General features: G+C 34.1%; 1 protein-coding gene across 1 annotated transcript in view; it reads right to left on the reverse strand.

Moving 5' to 3' along the window:
• BBX (BBX high mobility group box domain containing) overlaps window positions 1-22,429 on the reverse strand; it is a 242,479-nt gene extending 220,050 nt beyond the window's left edge. Inside the window, exon 1 of the mRNA XM_044670112.1 lies at window positions 22,355-22,429. The gene's annotated coding sequence lies outside the window, so the exon portion shown is untranslated. The remainder of the gene's footprint in view (window positions 1-22,354) is intronic.
• Between the last annotated feature and the right edge of the window lie 632 nt (window positions 22,430-23,061).

Genomic DNA, 23,061 nt, shown 5'->3' on the forward strand with positions numbered 1-23,061 from the left:
CAACCCCACAAATTCCTTACTCCAGTCTTAGACTTAGTCTTACAAACTAAACTAAACTAAACTAAACACACTAAAACACTCTAGTTAGTATTTGCTGCTCTCCTAAATGGGGAAAGTGAATAAGCCTTTATTAAGTACCTACTATTATGCCAGGTTCTGTGTTGAGCACTATACATATATTGTACTTAGTACAGCAAAGGATAGTTGTTCCTCACCAATATCTCAGAAAGTGGGTGCTATTATAGTCTTTTTTTAAACATCTTATCATAAATGGGATTCTTCCATTACTCTCCCCCATTCACACAAATAATATATCATCCTTCAACACCTAACTTAAAATGTACCAGTTCTTTAAAGCCTTCCATGACCACTCCAAGATGAAATAGTCTTTCAAAGCTCTGGATTCTTGATTTAGCTTTTTGCCATTCATTTGGTCATTAATCATAAATGACACCTTTTAACTACTGCCTGTTGTTGTCTTATAACTATTCAGTTTTATATAGTTATTTAGCTTCATTTGTGTCTTATCTCCCAAATTTGGTAAGGGTAAAGATTCTCTTATATCCCTTTAGAAATAATTCCACTTGGTACCAGGTTAAAAAGCCTTTATACATAATAGGGGGTCAAAAATATCCATTTCTGTGAAGAAAAACAGCTATCTTGATCTCAAACCAAATGACTACTCTTGACTACATAGTTTCTGTTGACTATTCCAATTTAAATTGAGTGAAAACAACACTATACATTATAAAGAACAATTGAGTGTTTGGGTTTCTCACTTGGCAGATTCTCACTCTCCTTACTTTGAAGAAATTGCAAAACTCTCCAGTGGCCCTTCCATCTTTCTTTTTCTTCTCTTTCCCCCATCTCCCTAAAAGATAAAGGAGATGGGCCCACTCAAGGACAAGAACCTTTCTGGTTTGTTTGTTTTTTTAAGCTCTCATTTACTTCCAGAGAAAGAAGAGAAAGCTAAAACAAGAAAAAGATAAAAGAAAAGATATCATCTGAGAAGGAATTCTCTTTGTCTCAACCTCACCAACCTGGAACTTTAATGAACATATAATTAGCAACATAGTATTTAGTAAAAAACAGAGAGAAATGGTTTTGAAACCATTTGAATGCAAATCATGTCAAGCAAACAAATATCTATAGAATCATAATTGAAAACATTTGAAAAACATACTTAAATTGTCCTTTGAGGAGACTCCAAAAAAAGGATGAAGAATAGCCATAAATCTACTTTGGCCTATAAGGGCAACTCTTTTGATAACTCCATCCAGTGAAAATAAGAATCCATCTGACCCTGGGCACTGTGATCTAGAACATTTCAGCCTGGATGTTCCAGATCACTTGCTAGTGTTCAAAATGGTTCTTAGCTGTTGGAAGGTAACTAAGTGATGACAACGCAGACTCCATGTTTGTGGACAGCTCTATGCTTTGGGAAATAATAATAAACATAGACATTTTCAGATTTTTTTCAATATGTCAATCAGTTTTGAAGATAATGTTTTTCCTCTTTATTAAAAAAATAACTGTTGCATGAGATGGCTCTGTGGAAGGAAAAGGGAGATGGATAATGGGAGAAATTTTAGTGATTCATAAGAGATACCAAAAAATTAATTTAATAAATAAAATGTATGCTAAAATAGTATTTCCAACTATCCAACTAACTAGTACAAAATGACAAGTATGACAAAATGACAAGGCCAAATAAGTTAATATGGCTAATTACAAACTATGACCACCTTATTATAAATATTTCTGCCATTGCTTAAAAGCATTTCTCCAAATAACTTAATTAAAAAAAACTCATGAATTTTTCTTTAATAAAATTCATGTGCAAAGATCTTTACCCCCCAAATCTTCATGCTTATTTTTGGACCAAAAATTCCTTCCTCAAAAATACCTATTCCTCTTATAATGGTAGTATGTACTCTAAATGTTATGACAAAAGCAAGTGTTCAAAAAATGATTTATCTTTTCAGGTGCTGAAAAATCAAGTCAGTCTTCCTAAAATGTAGATTTTACAACTGTAATAGTAATAAGAAATTTGCTTCAACAGAATACCCAATTACTGTTCCCTTAGCTTTTTGCAAACTTTACAAATATTTCAGCATTTAATTGTTTAAACACACAAATATATAAATATTCCTCACCCACTACTTCCTGGACAGAAGGGGACAGAAAAGTAGAGACTACCATTCTACTCAAACGTTCTTTTAATAGACCTGGACTTGGAATTATTTTACTTTTTCATATATGTGTAATTTATGAATTAGAGCTCAGTATAAATCCTTTATGAATAGCACTCTCCCACTCAAAAATTTTTGTCTTATGTTTGAAGATTTATGCACCCATTTTTCTTAGCTGATAAAGAGGTTTTTTTTAATCTCAAAAATTGTCTTAAATGAGCTTTTAAAAATACATGGTGTTATATGAAAGAATAGAAGGTTAGTGTTCTCCTTGATAAATATAAAAGATGTCTTATTAGTCTTTTTAAAAGTCAATAACTTATAGTTAAGACATTGACAGCCCTCTAGAATTTAACCAGGTCAGTTTGTTGTTGTTTCTAAGAAAAATAAATTCAAATATATTATGAAGTTAAATCCACTGCAGAATTTTAAAGGAAAGAATTACTTGTCTCTCCACAGATGAAAATTTTATATCTTGTTTTTATGTCAACTGATCTTTTTCATCTTCTACAGAGATAAATGAAATGTAAAAATTAATTTATTAAAACAATAATTCTTTATGCTTGCTGCAAATTAGACTTTATGAGGCTTCTGAGGCTCCCCTTTTCAGACTCTAAGGACAATAAACATGAATGCTCCTCTCTGAAGCAAGAATGGTGGGGATTTTTTCTGCAATACTCTGAAGCATGTCTTAAAATGGATTAACACCATACTAAAGGAATTAATAATACAAAAGAAATTTTGATCACTGATAAATGAAAATATTAATGAGACTACTTAGCAGGTCAAGCCTTTTACATTAATCAAAGACACAGTATAAGAGCTGTTACATTATGCTCTCATATCATGAGAGTTGTTATGTCAGGTAATTTCCTCCAGTTGTTGCTAATTTATAAACATAAAGAGCGTTTTCCTTCTTGCATTCCAAAGGGACTCAAAGTAAATCTGTTCTCCTAGAGATATGATGCTAGTACCCATCTCTTTCTAGTCTTGGACTTGTAATACAATATGCTTTGTGTAAATAATTTTAAAACAGCACTTTTCCCATCATGTTGCTTAAGCATATTGGTATGGTTACTATTCACCTTAACTGCTAGCCTATTCCATGGCAAATGCTATATACTAGGAAATGGGAAGCAGGAGCTGTTTTAAATTACCCCCACCCAAAGTGTAATTTTAAAACTTCTAAATATGATTTTGATAAAAGTAGGTAATTTAAGATAAAGCTTCCAATCAGGAGGCTTTATTGAATAACTGGGTTATCCACCCTTTCAATTTTCATTTATTTGTTCAGTATGTATAAGTTGCTATACTGAAAGGAGAACATCATTAGCAAAGAAAAGGTCTATTCAAAGTGCCATGAGAAATTTAAGAATGGACTAGTTAATCGTTAATAGTCAATAAAGAGGAAAATTGTTCTGTGACTTCATTCACATCACTTATTTTGCATCTTAGTTTCTTTATCTTGGAGATAAATGAATTAGACTATATGGTCTCTGAGATTTCATCAAAATCAAATGAATTAACATACAAAAAATATTTTTCAGACCTTAAAATACCACATAAATGCTATTATTGTTGTTGTTATGTCATGATTTATATAGGCAAGATATTTATAGCAGCCTTTTTTTGTTAGATAAAAGAACTGAAAACATGGGGGCCATCAATTATGGAATGGTTAAACAAATTATGACATATATTATTTTTAAGTCTAATTCCACTTTTATTTAAAAAAAAAATCCTCAACTCTTTCCCCATCCCTCACCCCACCTTGCAAAAAAATGTCTCAGAATTCCCAATCCTTGGTTTAGCTTTTATGGCTTCAAGGGTTTCACTGGTACATAATAACATAGTTGTAATTATTTACGTTAGAATCTTCTAGATAACAAAAATAGCCATGTTGTACTACTGAAGGTTTTGAATTATTCTCCACATTTCATAACTACCCCCTAAATGAGACCAACTGTACTCTTTTAAGCACATGACAGTGTAATGGAATATTATTGTGCCATAAAAAACTATTAAAGGAATGAACTCAGAAAAATTTATAAAGGCCCAAATGAACTAATTCAAGGTGAAGTGAGCAGGACCAAAGAACAAATTTTACAGTGACTAAAATCATTGTAAAGGGAAACAACTGTGAAAGATTTAAGATCAGTAATCAGTACAATGATCATTCAACTCCATAAGACTGAAGATGAAGTATATTTTTCTCTCCTGGCAGAGAGGTAACAGGATATATATAAGTGGAGAGCATGAAATACATGTTTTAGCAAAATGTGAATGAATTTATTTTGCTTGAGGACATTTATTTATGGCAATGAAGAGTGTTTATAGGAGAGGAGGACAGAAGTTATAGGTAGAAAAGGAAGAATCAGGAATACAAAGAAGGAGAAAGGAAAAAAGGAATGTCAAATACTTAAACTAACAGAAGAGAGCAGAAGGAATTTGAGGAGGAGACAGGCAGAGTAGGGCTGGTACTTCTGCATTAAATTAAATACTTAAAATATAAATCATATAAAGGTAAAAAAGATTCATAGTTTTATATACAATTTTTTTCTCTCTTCTTTGTATAAAAGTTCTCTCTCTTTTTCAAAGTTCACAATTAAAAAAAGAAAAAAAATTGAGGAGGAGGCCATCTTCACCTGGGTAGGTAGATTAGTGAAGGCTTAACGGGAGAAAGTGATACTTAATGGGAGGAACTTCAATGGATGGAGAATTCTATTCCACACAGGTAGGTGGTGTGATCAAAAGCAGGTAAACAGAAGAGGGTAAGGCAAGGCAAAAATGAGGAAATGAAAGAGTCCATTTAGGTAAGGGAAGTTGTATAAGGAGTTAGGTAATTTGGAAGCAAATTTTGTAAGGCTTTTCAAAGGTTATTAGGAGCTAATAATTTATTTTATAGCCAATAGGGAGCCACAATGTTTTTAAATAGAGGAATTACATACTTATGTACTACTCAGACAACTACATGAAAATTTGACTAGGGAGAGGATGGACTGAAGACAGGAAGTTAAGATACTATTGTAATAATCAAAGCAAATCTCTAAATTGAATAAGGGCAAAGAATTGAAAGGAATCGCTTGTTTCTCTCTCTCTCTCTCTCTCTCTCTCTCTCTCTCTCTCTCTCACACACACACACACACACACACACACACATACAGATAAAGGTATCTATATATCTAAATACAAATAAATATAGAGATATCTATAAAATAAACAAGAAGGTAAAATTAACTCAGAAACAGAATGGATGTATGAAGTGAGATAAAGAGAGGAGTTAAGGCTGGTTCCAAAGTGAAAATCACTGATATGGTATCACAAATCTTAAGCTGAAAAGAGGTCTTAAAGTATCACTAGGTCCAATCTTCACTTTACAGATGAGGAAACTGAGGCACAGAAAGATTAAGTGATTTGTCCAAGGTCACAATGATAGGAGGGAAGAAAACAAGCATTAAGAATGTTTAGTATGTGCCAGGCATTTCAAAGATAGTTTCTCTCATGAACAGGGACTTGCTCAGAGACACAGATTAAGTTTCTGAGACCATATATGAATTCAGATCTCTCAGATTCCTGGCCTTGTGGCTCTATACATTGTGCCATCAAGCACAATCAGTAGAATTAAAGCTTTACTCCAAATTAAACATTCCTACCTCTACCCCATAGGTCCCAACACAAAAAAACTAGACTTTAAATTAATTTTCTACAAGTAGCATTCATAAAAATCCTGGCCAAAAGAAAATACTTTGGGATTTCGAGCAGCAAAAGATTTAGAGTGTGATTCAGGGATTATGTAGGCTGCTACCTACAGCAATGGAAAAAGAGGAATAAAAGAAAAGACTTAGCTATGTACAAGAATGATCTAACTAGCATTTCCTTTTGTCCTTTAATGCAGTGGATAGATACATGCTAACATTTATATAGTACACCAAGGTTTGCCAAGTACTTTTATAATCATTATCTTATTGGTTGTTGTGAGAATCAAATTATAAAATATCTGTAAAATGTTTATTTAGTATAACTTCTGGAACATAGTAGGTGTTATATAAATGTTAGTTGTTTTCATCACCATCTACTGAAACCTGACAAATGGTTTCTTTTTGGAAAATGAACTACATAGGAATAATTCATTTTGGGGGTGTATGTGGCTTTGCTGTACCTCCACAGGGTCCTCCCACTCCTTTTCCCTCTCCCTCTCTTTCTCTCTCACTCTCCATCTATCTATCTATCTATCTATCTATCTATCTATCTATCTATCTATCTATCTATCTATCTATCTATCTGTCTGTCTGTCTGTTTGTCTATCTATCTATCTATCTATCTATCTATCTATCTATCTATCTATCTATCTATCTATCTATCTACCTACCTACCTACCTACCTACCTACCTCTCTTTTTCTGTTTCTCTCTCTCTCTATCTCTCTCTCTTAACTATAAAATTATATTCTGGTCATTTAGCTGTTTATTGAGTTTGTAATGTAAAGAGATACTTGATCTGTGCTTCTCTATAGTCTACAATGCTTTTATGATGTGTGATTCTATTTTAATTTTAAATATAAGGGGAAAGAAAAAATTAATATCCAATAAAGGCTGAGTTCACTGCCATGATCTAGCATGAGACAGGTAGAAATGGAAATTTTAGATTTCCAGTTTTAAATCATCAAACAGGTTACATTAAACTATTTTGATGAAGTTTTCAGGCATAAACCAAGGTGGAAAATATGTCACCACTTTGGGGAGAGGTCACCAACTCCCCAAGAGTTTTCCTTTCTCCTACTAGAATGAATCAACACCATCAGTCTTCAGTTCCAGGATCCTTACTCCCTTTTTCCAATATCTGGTCTTGCTAGATCCAAATAAGAATATTATGAAAACCCAAATAGAATTTACTGGTTTGGGAAAGGGTGCTCCTATTCCCTGTGAGTTCCCAGAGTGTCTCCTCACTATATACAAGACAGCAATGGGCTGCTCTGTGTCATTCCTCTTCAATCATCCCTTCCTTCATTTTAGGGGTATCTGCTCTTACTAAAATTGGCTTGCCTTACTGCCTCCCTGTGAGCTCCATGTTTCCTCACATGGGGCTTTTGTTATTCTCAGTCTTTCCTGGTCTGTATTAAGACACAGAGGAAAGGAGGTGAAAAAATAAGATGACGGGAAGGCCAGAATCAATAATAAATAAGTTAAGAAGAAGGTTAAAGGTAAAGGAACTCTCCATATCACATTACATTGATATAAGTGCCCAAGGGCAGTCCAAAGATGCCTCACATATTTATTAACTGTATGACCCTGGGCAAGTCAACCAACCTCTCTGTAATTTAGTTTTGTTGTCGTCTATAAAAATGAAAGGTCTGGGGGTTTGATGGTCTCTGTGGCCATTTTTAGCTATAAAATCCCTTCCTACACATACCAGAGAAAGAAGAGAGCACATAATGTGAGTTTAGATTTCATAAAACATATTTTGGTAGTATTTATTCAGATAGTGGTTACTTTAAAGAAGTTGTGAAATATTCAAAAGATAAAGAGGTATTTCTAAAGAAAATTTATTGATCTTATTATATAATCACCTTTTAAAATCACTTTACTCCATTGTCTCAGCTTTTGCTTCTAATAACTCACATTCAATAATTGACATTTACAGACCATTTTAAAAACAACTCAGTGTCTGGCTGGCCATGCAAGCACTATTTTCTCAGTTTTGCAAATAATGAAACTTAGGCTGTGAGACACTATGGTTTGCTCACAACTAATAATACTTGTAAGTGTCTGGTCCAGAATTCAAACTCATGGTACCTAATTCTGCAGCCTGCTAAGCAGTGTTACTGCATAGCATCATTGCCATGCATCTTTTAAGGATTGAAGACTAAACTGCTTTCATGGAAAACCTCCCAAAATGCATGATAATGAACGGAAGGATTCAGAATTTACAGAGAAACTTCTGACCTTTCATTTGCCAATTACATAGCATGTGCTGAGGAAAAAAGTTTAGGATTAGGGTGGACTTGCCTCAAGTTTTCAAGATCTCAATGATTCATTTTTTTTGTTGTTTTTTTTTTTTGTTAGCTACAAAGATATGTTGTATACTTCACATTGTCTTAATTTCTAGTAACTGATAGAAACTCACTGGCTCCTCAAATTCCCTTTCTGCTATGGTTCCACATAGCATTCAAATGTCAGTGCATCATGTACAAGTGATGCTTTAATGCATTACTTCTTGTAAACATCCAGGTTTTCTCCAGAGAAATATTCCCTATAATCTTCCTGTATAAAAAGTACTTCCCTTCTGGAGGAAATTAATAACACTTTTAACAACAACAAAAAATATACCTTTGGTGCCTATTTCCTAGAAAAAAATAATTAGAATATACAGAAAAACTATCTGATTGTGGATCTATATATTTTATATGTTGCTTTACAACCAGCAGGAAAGTAAAGGTCTATCCTGCCCTCTAGTGACTAAGTTTTTATATCTTTTTTTTGTAATTCCATTTTGGAAATTAAAAAATATATATATGTGTGTGTGTGTGCATATATCCTTATTATTGTTACTTTTTTATATGTTTCAACAATTAATGGCAATTGCTAATTACAACTGCTAATAACATCAACAGTTGCCATAAAAAAATAAGAAAATTTGAAAGATTATACAGCACATTCTACAAATATTTCAACCAAACCATGCCAGACAGATTTTTAACGAGAAACCTTTAAAATCTTCATTTTCCTGCAATTAATATCAGGAACTTAAACAACCAAGTTAGAAAGGAAAAAGAATTCACTGCTTGTTCTTTTAAAATTCTTGTATGATATTCTTTTAAAATATTGTACTACATACAAATACAAGTTTATATTTATAGAAATAAAACAACACTGAACAACTTAACTCTGATTCCAACAATGATCAAGGAAGAGTCTAAAGGATTAAGTATGAGGAATGTTACTCACTCCCTGACAAAGAGGTAATGAATTCAAAGTACAGAATCAGACATACGATTCCACATGTGGCTAATGTGGAAATTTGTTTTCTGTGATTATATATATTTTATTTGTAAGAAGTTTCTATTTTTGTTTTTAAATTTTTTTTAAACCCTTACCTTCCGTCTTGGAGTCAATACAGTGTATTGGCTCCAAGGCAGAAGAGTGGTGAGGGCTAGGCAATGGGGGTCAAGTGACTTGCCCAAAGCCACACAGCTGGGAAGTGTCTGAGGCCAGATTTGAACCTAGGACCTCCTGTCTCTAGGTCTAACTCTTAATCCACTGAGCTACCCAGCTGCTCCCTCTATTTTTGTTTTTTATTTTTCATTTTAATGAGAGAAGGGAAGAGATGGAAGAGAGAGAAAATAAATGATTGTTAATTGAAGAAAAACTCAAAACATGAGGGAATGAAGGTAATGTATCTTTTTTTTTTTAAAAGGCTGGCATGGATAATTAGGGTCCCCATAAAAAGACTCCCCCCACCTACTTGCCAATGCATAAAATTCCATTAACATCAAAGTCTCATTTCATAATTAGAGATAAGAGATTTAAAATGAATTTTCAGTTTCAGATGACACGTTAAAATTAGTATATGTTAAAACGTTATCAGTCAATCAGATAAATGTCTTGCTAGGGGGATGAGTTGATGAGATATGGAGATTATTAGACCCTTGAACTGATGTGAAAAGACCTGAAAAGGGACAGAAACACATAGTAAAGGATACAGAAAATACATTTCTCTGGTTGCACAACTTTAGGTAAAATTTTGTTCTTCAGGAACAAAAAGAAACTTTGAAAGGAGGCATTTTTATTTTAATAAGCAATTCTTGCTGGAGATGCATTAAGCTCAACTTCCTATAATTTATGAAGGCTTGGGAGTTTTCTGAGGTAGTGTTCTTTACAAAGGGAACCTTTATTCCCATAAGATTCCATAACTGAAAAATCACTATACTTATTTTTTAAAAATGAAAACCCTTGCCTTCCATCTTAGAATCAATACTGAGTATTGGTTCCACAACAGAAGAGAGGCACGGGTTAGGCAATGGGGGCTAAGTGACTTGTCCAGGATCACATACCTAGGAAGTATCAGAAATCAAATTTGAACCCAGGACCTCCCAACTCTAGGAATGATTCTCAATCCACTGAATAATCTGGCTACCTTCACTGTAATTATTTTTGAAGACTTGGCAATGACCTGTATATCAATTAATCACCCTCTTCTCTATCATCTATAATACACAATGCTAAAAGTGAGCCAATAAAGGAAAATGCCTAGCCAAGCAACAGTGACTTGTACATTACAGATAGCTAGATGTTTGCTGAATTAAATTGCTGATAAATTTTAAAGAAAGATTCATCCAGCATATCAGTAAAAGTCATTGAATATACTTCAACTTGGTGGAAATATAAGGCAAGGGTTCTTAGGGAAATCACTTTGGCTATCTGGTGAAACCAATGGACAGAATAATATTTTAAAATTTATAATTGAACTATCAATAAGCACATGAGAAAGTGTTCTAAATCTCTAATTATTAGAGAAATGCAAATCAAAACAACTCTGAGATACCACCTTACACCTAGCAGATTGGCTAAAATGATAGAAGGGGAGAGTAATGAATGTTGGAGGGGATGTGGCAAAATTGGGACATTAATGCATTGCTGGTGGAGTTGTGAACTGATCCAACCATTCTGGTTGGCAATTTGGAACTATGCCCAAAGAGCTCTAAAAGACTGTCTGCCCTTAGATCCAGCCATAGCATTGCTGGGTTTGTATCCCAAAGAGATCATAGATAAACAGACTTGTATGAAAATATCTATAGCTGCACTTTTTGTGGTGACAAAAACCTGGAAAATGAAGGGATGCCCTTCAGTTGGGGAATGGCTGAACAAATTGTGGTATACGTTGGTGATGGAATACTATTGTGCTCAAAGGAATAATAAACTGGAGGAATTCCATGTGAACTGGAAAGACCTCCAGGAATTGATGCAGAGTGAAAGGAACAGAGCCAGAAGAACATTGTACACAGAGACTGATACACTGTGGTAAAATAGAATGTAATGGACTTCTGTACTAGCAGTAAAGCAATGACCAAGGACAATTCTGAGAGATTTATGGAAAAGAATGCTACCCACATCCAGAGGAAGAACTACAGGAGTGGAAATACAGAAGAAAAACAACTGCTTGAACACATGGGTTGATTCAGGCATGGTTGGGGATATAGACACTAAACGACCAATGTAACTATGTAACTATCAATAATATGTAAATAAGTCTTGATTGATCACACATGTTAAAACCAGTGGAAATGTGCGTTAAATATGGGGGGGTTGGTGAAGGGGAAAGTAAAAACAAGAATCATGTAACCTTGGAAATTTTTTATAAAAAAATAAAATATTAAATACTTAAAACAAGAAAACAAGGGACAAACAATAATAAATACAAAATATTCCGTAGTAAAATTACAAGGCAAAAAAAATAAAAATTATAATTAAACAAAAGGTTAAATTTAGTTAGAAGTTAGTAAAAAAAAAAAAGCAAATGTTTTCCCATTCATGTTCAGACCCCCATAATGACTATCCCTGTCCTTAAATCTCATACAAAGAACCCTTGTCATAAGGGTTAGAAAAAGTAATCTAAACTCTACTTTTAGAGCTAACACGATATAGTACTTTAAAGTTTGGGAAACATGTTACATATATTATTTCAGTTGATCTTCATAAAAATCATCTAAGTTCTGTGTTATTATTATCTCCATTTTGTAAATTAGGGAACCGAGATTGACAGAAATTCAAGAATTTACCTAGGAATTAAGCATCTGCGAGAAAACTTGAACTCAGATCTTCCTACCTCTCAGTATAGAACTCCCTTCACTCTGCTATGTTTGCCTCATTCTGAGCTACTTCATTAAGGACAACATTTGGGGTTACAAGCCCCAAAGAGAACTAGATGTCATTATAGACTGTTCTCCAAAGACAACATCCCATTGTGCAACTTTGGTCAAAAAGCCAGTAAAATGTCAGTCAACATGAAGAACGGTATTAAAAGCAAAAACGAAACCATACCATCCTTGTTCAAACTAATTGTTGTGTCCTAGATGACAGCACCTAGCTCTGGCTGCCAGGTCACAAATGTAACCGAGTTAGGAGGTAAAGGTGTAGGGAAGGGCAAGTGAAATAATCACTGTGGGTCTGGGTAGCTTGGGGGAGAGCCAAAGGTAAACCGTAAAAGGATTAGTGCTCTCCAGAGGGAAAGACAAGAGAGGGACTTGGGATCTGACGCCCAATAAAATCTCCAAGGGGATCAAGTGAACACAGACTCATTCACTGAATCATGCCAAACTAGACCTAGATAGCCCCTGGAAGCCTGAAACAGGTTCATTTAGGATCAAATGAAGTAGTAATGTATGTAATAGGAAGTAAACTGATGGAATTTGTTACCTCATAAGGCTGAAAAATGTACTTCCAAATAAAAGACCATAGAACTTTGTGAAAGACAGACTCATATTGAGAAGGAGAGAAGGGTTGTGTTTTATGGAGAGATCTCTAATCTTTGAGGTGTGTTTGTTTTAGGTCTAGACTTGTGATTTCATGGATGTAGGGGCGCTCCTAGGGAAATGACTGACGACCGAAATTCAGATCGACAATTCCTCTATAAATTACGGTCTTAAAGAGCTGCCCTGGCAGGGAAAGATGAGGACTTGACCAAGAACACCTAGCCAGTGTCTGTGTCAGAGGTGGGATCTGACACCAAGTCTTTCTCATTCTAAGGGCCATTAAGACAATTTTCTGTATGTTAAACTGTCTCTCTTAGACATCAAGGAAGAAATCCCTCCTCCATATAACCAACTAGATGATCTTATACCACTGTCTGAGAAAGAACAGTTTTCTGTTCATCCTATGTCTAACGGGTATAACACTTCTTTGGGGCTTACTTATTTTATTAATGCTTTTATGATATGATATTTCAGATGAAATGAAATGAAAAAACTATATTTCAGAACAAAAAATCATAATTTCTTAAAAGTTTGCTTGGGATAGTGAGAAATTAAATGATTTAGGATCACAAAGATAATAGGTATAATCACTTAACCCCCACTGCCTAGCCCTTACCATTTTTCTGCCTTGGAACCAAGTGATTCTAAAATGAAAGGGTTTTTTTTGTTTGTTTGTTTATTTTTTTTAAACCCTTACCTTCCTTCTTAGAGTCAATACAGTGTATTGGCTCCAAGGCAGAAGAGTGGTAAGGGCTAGGCAATGGGGGTTAAGTGACTTGCCCAGGGTCACACAGCTAGGAAGTGTCTGAGGCCAAATTTGAACCAAGGACCTCCCATCTCTAGACCTGGCTCTCAATCCACTGAGCCACCCAGCTGCCCCCTAAGAGGTTTTTTTTTTTTTTAAATAAAATTAAAATAAGTTTTAAAAGGAAAGGGTATTCTGAGAAAAGAGACTGAATTCTCATTGGGAATCAAATTGAAACAATATGAAGGTTCAGTGACTTTGTAGGGCATGGCATAAGGAAGGAATTTCTGGCTTAGAAGAGGCAAGTAAAATTGGATTCTACCCAGTATGTGTTAGGTAGTATTTTTAAATTATCATTAATCTCATGCATTACTTCTGAATTTATGTTTCTTTCCTTGTTAAAAAAATCCCTAGAAATATGAGGTGTTCTACTTGCTTGATTTGTTGGAAAGGGGAAAGGGAAACACAGGGTGGGTACTCTACCCAGTAGCAATGGCAGAGGCAAAAAGGGGAAGTCAGGGGGAGGAGAGGATCAAGTCCTCAAAGATCAGCACAACATTATTTCTAAGCCTAGGAAGTGAAACTGGTTCACTGTCTAAGATAATCTGCTTTTAGAGAGTATCAAGGTTTCGCTTATATTAAGGCTAGAGGTTGAAAGCATGCTGCTACTTATGTAGAAGAAAAAATGCATTTTAGAAATGTCTAATAATTCAAACTTTTAGAATAACAATAGCTATAATTTACAGAATTTTGCCTTTTTTTTAAACCCTCATCTTCCATCTTAGAATCCATACTAAGTATTGATTTTAAGGCAGAGGAGCTAAATATTAGGCGATTGGGGTTAAGTGACTTGCCCAGGGTCACATAGATAGGAAATGCCTAAAACCAGATTTGAAGCCAGGTCTTTACAACTCTAGGCCTGGCTCTATTCACTGCACTAAATAGTTATCCCTATTTATATAATCTTGTATGGCTTGCAAAGCACTTTACAAATATTCTCATTTCATCCTCACAACAATTCTGGGAGGTGTGTACTATTATTATATACATTTTACAATTGAAGAAAACGAGACACCCAGGGGTTAAATTATTTGCTCAGGATCACATAGTATCTGAAGCTACATTTGAACTCAGATCTTTTTCAAGTCCAGTACTCTTTCTACTGTGTGTGACCCATCCAAATTCATATTAGAAGGCAAATTGTGTTGATCTTATTATTGTATCTTATTCAAAAGCATCAATTTTCTTGCATTTAACTTTGTGACAAAATGTTTGGAATAAAATCACTAAGAAATATGAAGATATATCTAATGTTATGGGGATATTTTCAGTTTTATATTGCTATTATATTATATGATTAGGGGGAAATGGCATAATAAAAAGCACTAGACTTGGTATCACAAAGTTAACTCCTCAGTATTGCAGCTGTGAAGCCTGAACAAGTTTTAGGGTCTAGGAAAAGAAGCAGGTCGAACTTTCAGCAGGTATCTTCTACCTTGGAACAAGTTAGAAAAATTTGATGCCACATAGTCTGTGCTAGAAAGTGTTGCTTAAAATAAACCTTTTGATTATCGTTTTTTCAAGTATTCCACCTAAATTTATATTTTTTGCTTGCTAATAAATGCTAGAAATATGTGGGTCTAAGCCAAGTCTTTCCTACTTCTAACATTCAACAACTCCCTGGGCCAAAGGATCAGTTCTTCATAAGAAGCCGATTTCCATGAGATGCTCAAGTTTTAAGCTGGGCACTGAATCTAGATCAATCCCTTTACAGTTTATTTTGTTAAAAATACAGGTTTTTGGTACTTCAGAAAAATCTACAAACTATATAAGCTTGTTAATTTAGATTAAACAATTTAGATGCCCTGTTTGATTTGCTTTTTGTTTGTTTCATTTGGCTACTCTACATTTTGCTATGCCCTCCTTACCACTTTCAATCTCTCAAAGAAGACATAGTTAAGTGAGACATCGTTAACTTCCCAAGAATTTGATACATATATGCTTCAATGGTTTTGATTAACAAAGTAACCAGATTGTAATTCAATTTTCAGCCAAATCTACAAAATCAATCAGAAAATGCTAAAGTAAATCATTTTAAAATGGGCAGTGGTTATCTCTTAAAATGTAAAATGAATACTGTCAGAGAAACATAGGAATATTTGTACCAAGTGATGCAAAGTGAAGTGAGTATATAACCAAAAGAACAATGTATATTGTAGTGGAAAAACAAGACAAAGATGTAAGAATTCTGATCAATGCTTTGACAAATGGTGACTCTAAAATACCAGTGATAGAGCATGCTACCCACCACATACTGGCAGAGAGGTGATGATTTAAGGTGTAGCAAGCAACAAACATTTTGTGGGCATAGAAAATGCAAGGCTTATCATTTTTTAATTTGAGCTATATTTATTTGTTACAAAGATTCTTTTTTCTTTTTTTTTTCATGGAGGGAGTGGTGTGACTATAATCTCAGATGCTTCTTAGCCATCACCCTGGACAAGTCACTAGCCCTTACTGCTCTTTTCCCTTAGAACCAATACTTAGTGTCCATTCTAAGACAGAAAACAAGGGTTTAAAAACTGAAGAGTTTATACTTTTGGTATCAGTTCTTTATCTGCTGGCCTTAAGAAGTTAGCCACATTTTCTCTTTCAAAATAGGTGATTTACTTTAATTCCATACTATAAAAGTATGACTCTTTTCAGCTTTTTTTTTCAGAAGTATCTCTAACTCCAGGCAGAACCATTGATTGCCCAAGGCAGTTAAGTGGTGATAGATACTGCAAGTATTCTAAAAAGTACTGATAACTTTTCCCCTACTAGCGAACCATTAAGTGAATGAATATTTATTATGGAACTAATTCCAAATTTCTAGCTACAGCTAATAGGTACTTTTACTGATTTAGAAAAATGTAGATCAAAGATTCTTTGCAGTGCCCAAACTCGGGAAAAGAAATCAACCTCTTCTGTTTTATGGATAGGGGCAGGACATCTGTGATTTCACAGGAATAGAGAATTTCCAGTGAGAAAGAGAAAAACTTCCTAAATTAATTCAGGGTCAGCACATTCTCTGTAATTTAGGTAAAGTAACGAATATTTATTAAGTACCAGGCACTTAAGATTTGTCTTCCACAACTATCTAGAGCACTGTGAAGAGGAAACTTCCTTTGCCAATGAAGCTAAAGTTCTTTGCAACTTATGCAGCCAGGTGTCTCAATGGACTGAGTGCTTGGCCTGAAATTTAAGGAAGACCTGAGTTTAAACCCATCCTCGGACATTTATTGTATAATCTTGGACAAATCACTTAACCTATATATGCCACATTCCTGTAAAATGGAGATAATAATAGCACCTACTTCCCAGGGTGGCAGCTTTTTTGAAAGTCAAATCAGAGGGCTACTAAGTGGTTCAGTGGATAGAGCCTGGCTTGGCAACAAGACATCCTTGGGCTAAAATCTGGCCTCAGGTATTTCCTGAGTGACCCTAGATGCCCTCACCTTTCTTCTGCCTTAGCTTCTGTATGAATTCTAAAGCAGAAGGTAAGGGTTTAAAAAAACAAAACAAATGAAATATTATTGGTAAAGTACCTGGCACATCATAGGTATTCTACAAATGCTAGCTATTTTTACTATTTTATAGAATTATCTATAGCAGTGAAAGATTTAAGTGTATTGGTCAGGGTCCCAAAGCCACTATGTGTCACAGGCTGGACTTGAATGCAAGTCTTTGTTGATTCTAGGTCGGCTAGGTGTCTCTCTCTCTCTCTCTCTCTCTCCCCACCCCCCTACCATGGTGCCTCTGATTTAAAGAAATACTGATAAACACCTGGATGCATGGAATAAATGTCAATTTCTATTAAACATTTATGTCACATGGAATCAGTTAAAAGTTATAAAATGGGAATTCAGGAAGCATTTTAATATAAAGCTGCTTAAATGAGTGTGCCAAAATTGTGTGGTTTGAAAATTCATTTAACTACCTTCTTATACAGATTGTGTGGGAAAATTTAAAAAATTTAAAGAAATGGTAAAATGTACCATGAAAGAATGTTTTGTGTTATTTTATTACTTTGGGGGACTGAATGTTTTTCTACTCTGATATACTTTGACAATTGTAATATCAACCAATGGGAAAATAGAATTTAAGGGGTTCATTTGCTTGTGGCAGCTATAATACATAAATGAGAAGTAACTTGAATATTTCCCCCCTTGTTAGTGAGAGCAGCCTAAGATATTATTTCTAGATAATGGACATCCTAATGAGTAGGTCTGACCATACTACTGAAAAGGGGGAAGAGATAGAACTGTTCACAGTTTATTAGATCATTAAATATAACTACAAGAACACCAGACTCAGTTTTAGATGATTCTAAATGCCTTTGCCGCAGGGGCAGCTGGGTAGCTCAGTGGATTGAGAATCAGGCCTAGAGACCGGAGGTCCTGGGTTCAAAGCCGGCCTCAGACACTTCCCAGCTGTGTGACCTTGGGCAAGTCACTGGACCCCCATTGCCCACCCTTACCACTCTTCCACCAAGGAGCCAAAACACAGAAGTTAAGGGTTTAAAAAAAAAATAAAATAAAATAAACGTCTTTGCCACTATGCAAGTTTCCATACGGAAGATACTTAAAATCACTCTCAGCTTTATCGTCTTCATGGGTAAACTTTGAATAATACTTCTCTGTAATGTTGTAAGGCATTGGTGTGACCCCGTTTATAGTGTTCAATTTGGGGTCACAAAGATGTAAATTCAAATCCTGTCTCTGACACAGCTTTGTGAACCTAGAAAAGTCACTTTAGCTTTTGTCAGTCTCCATTTCTTCATTTGTAAAATGGAAATAATAACAGTTCCTATATCAAGGGGTGTTAGAAGGATAAAATGTTTGTAAAGCATTTGTATTAATGCTAAATATTATTTTAAGAATCAAATGAGATAATAATTGTCTTTCTAAATATGGGTACTCCCTCCAACAATGACAATCAGAAACCATAGATAACTTTAAAAGTTTGGGTCAATTGCCCTTGGATGGAAAGATCATATAAACTAAGTGTTAGCAGCTGGATTAAACCTTAGGTTTTTTGTTGTTTTGTTTTGTTTTGTTTTTTATCTCAAATCAAGTACTGTTGCCACTAGATAAATCTGTTTCTCATGAATTATAGAACTCTATATACATGTAAGGTTTGGTGGTAGTTCCCTTTCCCCTCAGAAGCTAATAGTGAATTAACTTAGGGGAGGGAAGAGAAGGGACTAAAAGTACCTTCAAAGAGTTTAAATACCAGAAACGAATTCTCAACACCATCTATTCAATACCTCCTTGGTCAGATTCCAATCAAATTCGCAAACTATTTTGTACCCAAAAGTGGTTAAAAGTAGCAAAGTTCTCTTCTTTAGTTGTCAGTTTTCTTTCTTTAGATAAACCATGAATGAAAGGTAAAGCACTGGTCATAGTGGTGAGTGTAGATCTTAGTCACAGGAGAAGCTGGATTTAAATCCTACTTCTCACAGTTAACTAACTAACTAGCAATGTGAACCCTAGCAAATCACCTAGTTTCCCTAAGACTCAGTTTCCTCTTCAGTAAAATGAGGATGATAATATAACTAAATTAATATGATTGTGTAAGGCTCAAATAAGATTATGGATATAAAGAGCTTTGTGAATCTTAAACCACTATTTAAACATTAACTATCATACCATTAAATAATTAGTGGGTCCATGTTCCAGGCTTTACTATTTGTTTTACCTTAAGTATTTTATAACCTTATTGAATAAAAAGCTAGGATAAAGGAGTCTCCATTGCTCTTTTTCATTTTTAAGAGTCTATGACCAATAAAATTAAAAAGAGCAGGATTCAATTGGTAAAACTCATTTCTCTTGCCAATTATCCTATATCTAGATATAAAGAACACTTTACCCCCTTCTGAAAAGGAATCTCATATTTTCATTGGATGGTACTTCAAGAGCCAGTTAGTTCAATGTATACTTTAAGAAGGCAGCTAAATGTTGCAGTAGATAAAGCACTGGGCTTGGAATCAGGAAGTCATCTTTCTTGGTTCAAATCCAGCCTCAGACACTTACTAACTCTAGCTGTGTGAATCTGGAAAAGTCATTTAACTCTGTTTGCCTCAGTTTTCTCATCTGTAAAAATGAACCAGAGAAGCAAATGGCAAACTATTCCCCTATCTTTGCCAAGAAAACCCCAAATGGGGTCATAAAGAGTCAGACACAAGTGAAATAACTCAACAACAAAATATTTTAATAAAATTTTCACCTAACCTTGGCTTAAAGACATCCAAAGAGTGAGTGAGTGAACTGAGAGGAAGCCTAAAGGGTCCTTATTCTAATGAGGAAGATGACATGTAAATAACAGTGTAAATGCAAGATATTCACACCATATTTCCAATATGGTACTTAAATAAATATGGTACATCTCAGTTAAAATCCATCCTTCTGCAAGAACTCTTCCTTATTCCTCCTTAATGTTGGAGTAATTATCCCTCAGGGAGTATCTTTTATTTATTCTGTATATATCTTGCTTGTACATAATTTTTACATGTATTCTCTTCCTATTAGCCTGTGAACTCCTTGAGAGTGGTGACTATATTGTATCCCCAGCACCTAAAACGTTGCCTGACACAGAGTAGGCAGTTAATACAGTGATTGTTCCCTTCTATTCATTTCCTTATTGATTGACTGACTGACTGAACTATTCAATGAGGGAAGAGCCAATTAATCTTTTTTTTCCCTATTTTTTTAAACCTTTAATTTCTGTGTATTGGCTCCTAGGTGGAAGAATGGTAAGGGTGGGCAATGGGGGTCAAGTGACTTGCCCAGGGTCACACAACTAGAAAGTAAGTGTCTGAGGCCAGATTTGAACCCAGGACCTCCCATCTCTAGACCTGACTCTCAATCCACTGAGCTACCCAGCTGTCCCCGCCAATTAATCTTAAAACAACATTCTTGTATATTTATTCTTCATTTTCATTTCTTTTTGCATAAATAGGTTCAAGGTTCTTTTGATTTGGGCACAAATATAATTTTCTATTCATATGTACTCACTTCGCAAATAGTTCTTTCATTCATATATTTGACTAATCTCTATGCAACTGACATTTGATTTCAAAATGAGACTTATTCTTTCAATCTTTGGCTGATGCTACAATTGGAATAAATAAGACTTCTCACATTTGTAATATTGCAAGATTAATATCCTATGATAAAAACAAACTCCTGGCTTCCCAAACAACTTACTGAACCAACCAGCTTTATTATTTCTTAAATCCTAATCCTTTCTAAAAGAATTTGAAATCATTAATGTTTTTCTATCTAAATATAAGTATGTTTTAAAATTATTTAGTCATTAGAAATATATACAGCATTTTCTAATAAATCAAAGCAAGCATTCAAATGCTAGCTTAACTTTTTGATAAGTGTACCAGAAATATCTTCATTAGATTTCTATATTCATGCAAGATTTCTAGTCTACTCAAACTTCTACAACTTTAATTTTCTTTATATCTGATAACACATACATTGCCCTTGTGAATTAGAAACAAGATTTTTATTTAAGTTCTCAATATTTATATCTGAAGAGTTTATAGTCTAGTCAGCTGAAATAGTATACCAAGATTAACTGGAATTCACATAGAAACCTAAATTAATATGAATTTCTTGACTTTCTATTTTGAAGAGAAAGAAGCAGGTGTTAACACAAAAGTGACAATTAATTTCCAAGCTGACAGATGGGGGTTTAGTTTTTAAAAACAACAACAACAACAACAATAAACTCCAGGACATGTACTGAGGTCATTTACTCAAATATTCTATACCATATATATCAAAACCTGGTTCAGAATGATGCCACCAAAGCCTTACAAAATCCTTAGTAAACAAAGAAATATTGGATTATATGCAATTATGACAGAAAAAGTAGATTCAAACATTTTAAAAACATTGCTTAAACGTTGAAACAAAAGTAGTTTGCAGGTCATCTCTAATTTAATTAGTCAATTCAATTAGCCAGGAAAATTTCATTCCTTAAGCTTTGGATTTATTGAGATTTGCCTGTTTATTCTAATCCACAGTGAAATGTTTACAGATGAGAATTCTACTTATTTTAATAGTATGATAAATATCCAGTTAAGTATCAATAAGGAAAAAATTTATTCTTTGGATTTGGGAAACATTTTATTCTAAGCAATAATTTAAATAACCGCCACTAAAAGTTTAATTTAAGATGTTTCTTTTAAAATATGGTTTATCTTAGTATTATTTTTCTCTAAAGCAAATGCTTTGAAAATAAATAACTTAAATGTCAGAATATAGAGCTATAGTATCAATGAGAGTCAATGCTTTATGTTATTTCACAATGCATTTTAAATCTCACTATTTCCCCTCTTTATTGAAGGATGTTTTTTTAAAAATATTTAACATAAATATAATTTCAACTAGATACATGATTTCAGGCATATAACTCACTCTTAATACTGTATGGTAAGAAAATCCCCTCACATACTGCCTTATGCATAATCACTTTTGCAGGATTAAAGCAATATTCAAAGAAGAAACTAGCTTTGAAGGAAACAGATTGACTTAAATCAGCTACTTGCCCTCTAGATTTCCATGATATGAATAATTTTGCTTTATCAACTGTGGCAATCAACTGTGGAGACACAAAGTACTGCATCTTGAAATAATTCATTAAAAGTGATCATTTGAAAGGAAAAGTTAACTTACGTGATGATGTCAGTTAAATGCCCTTTTAAAAATTGCAATCAATAAACATAGGTTCAGAAGAAAAAATTTTAAACCAACTGTCACACTTCCTTGATCAATACAGAAGAGGAACCCAACAGTTGGGGAAAAGCTGAGACCAACTCTGAAACGACATATTTCTTGACAGCTTCACTGTTTCCGGGTACTTAAATAAGAAGCACCTTTAGTGCTGCCCTTACCAGGTTAAGTCACAACGTTCCATTGTGATTTCAATGGAACATCAGAACTTCCAGCTTCTGTGATGCACCAGGATTCTGTGGAAGACCCATAGCAAAGTGGTTACAAAAGTGAGCCGTGAAGGCTTTTCACACAAAGCTGATTCACACTCCTAAATGATCCCTGATTTTAAATGCATAACATCCAGACAGTCAAGAAGAGGTTAACAAACTAAAGGAAGTTTTTAATGGTTCCACTATCTAAGTAAATTATCTAAAAGTGTTTCTCAAGCCTGTTTGATCTACCAACAATAAATAATGAGAAGAATGGGGCCTTTCTGAAAAAAAATTATAAATTCTTTTGAACAACTTGGATTTAAACTACCATCCAGATTGAATGCTAAATTACTTTGAATGATCAGTATCACCAGATTTAAAAAGATGTGATTCTGGATATACATATACACACACCAATAGATATGTGTATAAGTATAATATAAAAATATAGGAATTGAATTACCTAGGGAAAATGGAAAGAAGCATGGAAGCCCAATTAAAAGTTGGAGAGAAGAAAAATAAAGGGAAAATAATGGAATATTTAGTTTTCATCTTAAAAGGCTGAGGGAAAATTGTTCAAATGGTCAAAATCAACAGTTGAAACAAAAGTAACCATAGAGTTTTGTTTAATAACACATTAACTGTGTATGAGCTAATGGAAAACTTAAATACAC

Source organism: Gracilinanus agilis, chromosome 3 (genome assembly GCF_016433145.1).
Source record: "Gracilinanus agilis isolate LMUSP501 chromosome 3, AgileGrace, whole genome shotgun sequence".
Taxonomy (NCBI): Eukaryota; Metazoa; Chordata; class Mammalia; order Didelphimorphia; family Didelphidae; genus Gracilinanus; species Gracilinanus agilis.